This window comes from Chanodichthys erythropterus, chromosome 10, assembly GCF_024489055.1.
Source record: "Chanodichthys erythropterus isolate Z2021 chromosome 10, ASM2448905v1, whole genome shotgun sequence".
NCBI lineage: Eukaryota > Metazoa > Chordata > Actinopteri > Cypriniformes > Xenocyprididae > Chanodichthys > Chanodichthys erythropterus.
The window spans coordinates 51,781,037-51,788,003 of record NC_090230.1 but is presented as its reverse complement, the minus strand read 5'-3'; the positions used below and the strand labels follow the sequence as shown (position 1 = coordinate 51,788,003).

The window sequence follows — 6,967 nt, the reverse complement described above, 5'->3', positions numbered from 1 at the left end:
AAATTTAGTTGACGTGGTCTTGACAAAATAAGAAATTAAGTAGCTAGTTGAGCCAGTGACACAGTTTACACAAATTCATCTGACTTGATTTATCCCATATGCTTTGATATTTCATGGCTAATCTTCAGCTATGTAATTCATGGCTTAATACATTGGCAATTTAACATGATATTTTTAAGACCTAGGTTTAAAAGTACTCCAATGAACAAAACAAAACACAACAAAACAAAAAAACAAAATGTTGAGACTGATAGCCTAGCGCTGCGTAATATCATTGCACTGCTGCAGCCATGATACGGCAGCAAAGTTCCTTGATTATTACGCCTGAATGAGAGTATAGTTCCTAGCCATATCAGCCTAGAAAATCGCAACTTTTCATTTTCTGTCGGTCTTAGTACACAATTTAACTACAGAAGAGTCAAGTTTTAAATAGGAAAAATATCAAAACTCTTTGGTCATTTTTAAGCGCGATGCTAACGGTCTAATCAGATTCAATGAACTATGCTAAGCTATGCTAAAAGTGGTACCGCCAGAACCGGAGATCGGCTGAATGGATTCGAAAACGGTAAAACTCAACTGTTTAACTCTAGGGGAGTTGGAAAATTATTTTCAAAAAAAAAGTGGAGTGTTCCTTTAACCTGTTATCGTTCCACTGTACCGCCCACGGTACACATACCAAAACCATGAAAATACTCTAAATGGTTCAAGAACAGCATGCAATTTACTTTGGGTATGTCTTTTTTAGGCATTTTAGGCTAAATTTTGAACAAAAAAGTGGCATAGTGCACTTTTAACTCTAATCACCGTTGTGATTAGAATGATCACGTGATCAACTGTTAAATTCAAATGTGCCTAGTCTGGCCTTGCCAATGACTTCCAGGAAAGACTGGATGACGACCACGGACAGTTTGGTGATGACTTGAGAAACAGTGGACAGCACAGAGAGATGGCAACCCAGAGCAGTGAGGGTTAGTACCCCAAACTGCCCTTCTGAGATCACCCAGCTCAGGAAAGAAATTAAGTCTATAAAACACAAGTACAGGAAGGCGAGAGAGTAGGATAGACCAGCCCTCACAGAGTTTTAGGACATCCTAAGATGGAATCTCATCTCCCTCCGACATGCTGAGATTCACTAAAGAGCTGCACATTCAGGAGTGGACTGGGACCCTTGAATGCCCGGAAGAAGTCATTAACCAACATCTCAGTGACACATACAGCGACAGTAAGAGGGAGGAACACCTTGCCCACTGCAAAGAGTTCATTTCACCACTTGAACCCTTCATCCTGTTTAACATCAAAGAGCCCACCCTGGCAGAATTCAGGGATACAGTTAGAGGAGCGCTAACTTGCTCAGATCCAGGGCCGAGTGGAGTGCCATGCAAAGTGTAAAAGCATTGCCCAAGATTCCTGGACAGGATGTGGAGACTCATCAGGGTAGTATGGTGGAGGTAGCTAAGCAGTGGAGACATGCAGAAGGTGTCCGGATACCAAAGGAGGAGAACACAAGTAACATCACGCAATTCCGCAACATCTCTCTGATCAGTGTGGAAAGCAAAGTCTTTTTTAAAGTCCTTGCTTATCGCCTAACAGTGTATCTCCTGAGGAATTCCTACATTGATATAGTGCAGAAAGGAGGAGTCCCAGATATGCCAGGCTGTATAAAGCAAACAGGAGTGGTTACCCAGTTGATCTGTGAGGCAAGGGAGAATAGAGGAGACCTGGCAGTCGTTTGCCTAGACCTTGCCAAAGCCTATGGATCCATTCCACATAAACTTGTAGCAACAGCGCTGACAAGATACAAGAGAGGATTAAAGACCTCATACTGGATAACTGCAATAGTTTCAGTTTGAGGTTCACCTCTGGGACATCATTACATGGGTGAGAATGTGTTTCAAGCTGCCCAAATCCAGGTCCTTGGTCATGAGGAAGGGAAGAGTTCCTTCACAGGTGGCTGGGCCTACCAAAGAGCCTGAGCAGCATTGCACACCAATAAGCTACAGCTTCCTTTCACCAGCCTGACAGAAGATTTTAGCGTCACCACAGTTGTAAGAACACCAGAGGTGTTACTTTACAGAGACTCAGCTGACACCAGAGTCTCCTCTGAAGACATCACAGTTAGAACTAGGAGGAAGTGTAGAGGGCAGGAGTCAGTTGAGCAGGCAGAAGTAAGGCTGAGACATGGCATGTTGGTAGGCTCTGTGGCAGCCAGATGAGCCAGGATTGGTAGCTACACAAGACTACACTACAACAAAGCCCTGGAAAGAAAGATACATCAGCTAATCCAAGAAGAGATCCATGCAGAGGTGGAAGAGGTAAGATCTTACATAGTTTTTCCTCATCACCTGGGCAGAACTTTGGAAGTCAGAACCAGCTAGACTCAAGTTTATGATTCATTCATTGTATGATGTCCTTCCATGTCCATCCAACCTTGAATCCTGGGGTTTAGCTAATACCCAAGCATGCCTACTGTGCCTGGCAAGAGATTCCTTAGAGCTCATTTTGAGTTGTTGCCCAAAATCCTTGGGAGAGGGAAGGTACAGGTGATAATAGAGGAGGCCCACAAGTGCAAGAAGGCCTAGTATCTTGAACTGGCAGAGTAATGTAGAAGACATGGGTGGAAGGTCCACTGCAAGCCCATTGAGGTGGGCTGCAGGGGCTTTTCAAGTCTCTGCATCTGACACTCAGTCTCCTTGGTATTAGAGGGGTGCAGGGAAGAAGGGCCATCAAGAACATCATAGAAGCTTCAAAGGAGCTCTGTATCACCCCGATCCATTGTGTAGTTGCTACTTGGACACAAGCCAGGGGCTGATCAACCCCGGCTGGGTTGCCCAGGCAAGGGTGTCTGATGATCTAAGACCCCAAACACCCTACGACCCTGGGTTCATCACTGATCATGTGTCCAAGTTGCACTATTGGTTGTTTCAGAAACCTACTTTCACACTTTTAATACTCTATTATTCTCCCAGTTCATCAGCCACTTACTTTCATGTATTTCAGGAGTAGTGGATGAATTTATGTTGTAAATCCATCCAATCTGATTCTCTGAATTGTGGTGCAAACTAATATGGTGGCACCCATCGCACATTATTGATCAACTAATAATCATTAAAAAGGGGTTTAACCCTTTCGAGCGTGAGTTTAAAATATTCTAACTGTCCCCCCAGAGTGAGTTTTTTTAAGGCGACTGTTATTTTAGAACGTTTGCCTTTAATGTTTCCATAGCGACGCCAGGGGCTGATCAACCCCGGCTGGGTTGCCCAGGCAAGGGTGTCTGATGATCTAAGACTGTCTTGCGTGTCACGAGCGGTGAACGCAGCCACAATAACACTGTATGACAGATGGATCACTATTATTTTGTTTTTCCTTGTTTATTTAAAATATTCACAAACTTGCTTACCATGTCATCAACTATCTGATATTCGGATCCTCAAATATGTGTAAGTGAGTGCGTTTTGTCGTTTAAAAGCCTTTATAAATGATCTTTATCTTGATCTATAACGCGAGATGGGCGCCGCCATCTTAGTTTGCACTGCAGTTCACAGAGTTCTGTCAGTCTGATTTACAGCAGATGAATTCATCATTTTCTCCCGAAATATATGCAAGTAAGTGGCTGGTGAACTGGAAGAATAATAGAGTAAACTTTGTAGTTACTTATGTGTGTCTGATATGAATAAATGTTGGCAAATTGTATTTAAATGGATTGTTATTGCTCCTTCCACTGATGTGTATTTTATAAACTCTAAATATATTGTTTTAATGGTGCTTATGCGTATTGAAACCTTAAAAGAAATGTTATGTGGCTGAAAACACTGCATAGTTGTGATATATGACAAGAGCTGCGCGCGTCCGTCTCACAGCCAGAGCGCGAAAGCACAGTTTGAATCTGGCAGTTATGTGACGTCGCTGAATGTTCGAAATCCCATATGTGGCACAGAAATAAAAATCCCATATGTGGGACCATACCGCTCAAAGGGTTAAACAACAAAACACATTCACTAAAGCATATTTGGCAGTTGGAATAACAGATATTTCATAATATAGTTTACAAGTTTGTTACAAGTGAGTACTTTGAATAAAAAAGGAAAAATGAAATAAAAACGATAGGCTACATCATTCATACAGCTCTATTGTGGCTGCGGCATGACGTGTTGCCATGGAAGGCCAATGGCGATGTGTCCACAAGCACAAGAAGGCCCACGTTCTAAAATAGTGGTCGCCTTAAAAAACCTCACGCTGGGGCCTCAGCTACAATATTTTAAACTTATATGTGAAATAGTTAAATATGAATATCATTACTGTATTCAGCTTTTGATACTCCTAACAGCAAGAGGCTATTTCAGTTCACTGCTCTGTGTATTTATCGATTTCACGAAGTGACGTCATGGATGCTGTCTGTGATTGTGGTGAATTGTGGCTAACAAAAAGCTTTGGCAGAGTTTAAGTAACAGAGAACAGCACCGTTTTGAGGAACAACAAAAACAAAATACAATCTATTGTTTTTAGCATCTGTAAATGCACCACTTCTATGTTTCTTTAAATATTTTTATCATTTGCTTGTGTGGTTGCACTGTATTTATCCTTTTTTATTTTATAGGTGTCAGCTTAGCCAAATCTGCCTTGCATTAATTTATCTCCTGCTGTAATGTTTTACTGCCACAAGGAAAGCAGGGCAAAACTGTAACGAAAAATGAATGAATTCAGATCTGGCACACTGTGAGGCATGCTGAAAAAAAGCATGATTCTGATGCCAAGTTTGTTGCCTAGCAACACACTCCCTCTCTCTGTCTTTTTCTCTTCCTGAGTTTAGTTCTGTCCCATTTGTGAAAATAAACAGACAAAAAAAAAATCCTTTGCATTTTTTGCGAGATGTCAAAACGATCCCTGTTCACACGGATCTGCGAAAATGACTAAAAACGCTGTATTATCCATGACAGGCCAGTAGTTGGCGATGTCACTTTGTAAAGAAACTACTCACCTATAGACCAAACACATAACATGCATGTGCATGATGCCAAATTCACGTTTTTGTAGTTTACACTTAGATAATAACCGTATTGTTTTCAAAAACTTGTGCAAAAGGACATTGTTGTGTAAATGATTGGCCAAAACGTATAAAAAGTTTTTGATTTGATTTTTCATGTTTAGTTGAAACTGTGTTTTGTAAATTCCTCCTAAAGCTCATTTCTCATGCTGTCCTTGCTGGAAGATCCAAGTTAATATAGTAATTGGTTTCCAGCTGGTCATTAGTTAGTTGACCTGACAAGCCACCATCTTTCCAAAACCAGCCTGACTACTATCACTAAGCTGGTAGCTGGTTTGAATTGGTTTGTGACCAGCTAGAAACCAGCTATAAATACTAGCTACCACCAGGATTTAATGTCACAAGTTAATATTCAACTCACTGTATCCTCAGTGTTTGGCCTCTACCAATAAAAGTCCAATTAAAATGCTCAAAATGTAATTTGTTTTCCAGTACTGAAAAATAAATACTTTTTTTGTTATTATTATTTGAGTATTTGTGTCCAATTGATTTGTTCAATGTATTTAAATTGAAAAAAAAAAAAAAAACATATCAACTTTTGGCCATGCAAAAAATAAACAAAATAAAAAGTTTTATGTAATGGGCAGTGCAGTTTCCCTGCATTTTCAGAAGCAGGATATGCCTTCCTGCTTGGCATAATCGAATAACTTCGTAATTGTATTACAGCAGCATGCTGAAATTTGATAGAGACAATGGCGATATTTCCTCCTTTTCCTCTTCTTCCTGATTCCTGCAGCAGCAGTCCAGTAGTACAAAAAAACTCTTGTGCAGAGTGAAGCCACAAAATTTCCATTAAGAATGTACAGTTAGAGGCAGTGTTGAGGGTAATGCATTACAAGTAACTTGAGTTACGCAATCAGATTGCTTTTTTAACTAGTAAAGTAACGCATTACTGTTAAATTTATAAAATATCTGAGTTACTTTTTCAAATAAGTAAAGCAAGTTAATTTGTTTTTCCATTTATTGTCTGACAGCTGTCCTGTGCCTGTGTTAAGAGGAATGGTGAGTATGTGCACAGGCATCGTGTGCGCTTGTGTGAACATGATGCTTATTATTGTTCTAGAATAAATGTGAGTGGGCATTTACTCATCTTGCAAAAAAAAAAAAAAAAAAAAAAATTCAGTATTACTCAAAATTAATAAAAACAGTGAAATGCAATCTCAGAATATTATGCAAACCTGTAATAATTAAATATATTAAATTACACAAACATACTTTATGTATTTAATCTCACTTTATTAACCAATGTATTTGCTGCTAACCTGTATGTAGTTGATCCACTTCAACCATACTAATAAGCAAAAATTACTTTAGATAAACATCAAATTAATTTATATATTTATTGCTGAAATAAGTGTTAAACTTTCTTCTGTTGCATCTTATTCTTCTTCAATCCAGAATGGCAGCACAGCTGAAAGTTTTTTTTTAAACTGTGAACTGTGAACACCCAGCCCAGGTGAGAAAAAGTAATGCAAAAGTAATGTAATGCATTACTTTCCGTAAAAAGTAACTAAGTAACGCAATACGTTACTTTTTTATGGAGGAATATGATGTTGTAAATGCATTATGTTTAAAAGTAACTTTCCCTAACACTGGTCAGAGGTACCTTGCTTTGATTATATCACCAGAAACATTAAGACTTGGACTTGAGATGATTATGCCCTTGTTATTATCAGCAGATATTTCCACTAGGTAGGGCAAAAGAACATTTTTTTAATAACCACAGATATAGGAGACAGATATGTGACAATTACCCTTAATCAATATGATTTAGAATTTAAATATGAAAAAAAAATAGTTTGAGAAAACCTTGCTGTCACTTGCCACCAACATTTTTAGTCTCTAATATCATGGCAACACATTATAGGCCTACTATCATGTTTTTCAGGGAAGTTTTTCAACAGATAATTCAAAGACTGTCTTGGG

The 6,967-nt window shown here is 39.1% G+C and overlaps 1 pseudogene; it reads left to right on the top strand.

Moving 5' to 3' along the window:
* The first annotated feature begins 1,119 nt into the window (after window positions 1–1,119).
* LOC137028391 (uncharacterized) lies at window positions 1,120–2,544 on the top strand (annotated as a pseudogene).
* Window positions 2,545–6,967: the final 4,423 nt, after the last annotated feature.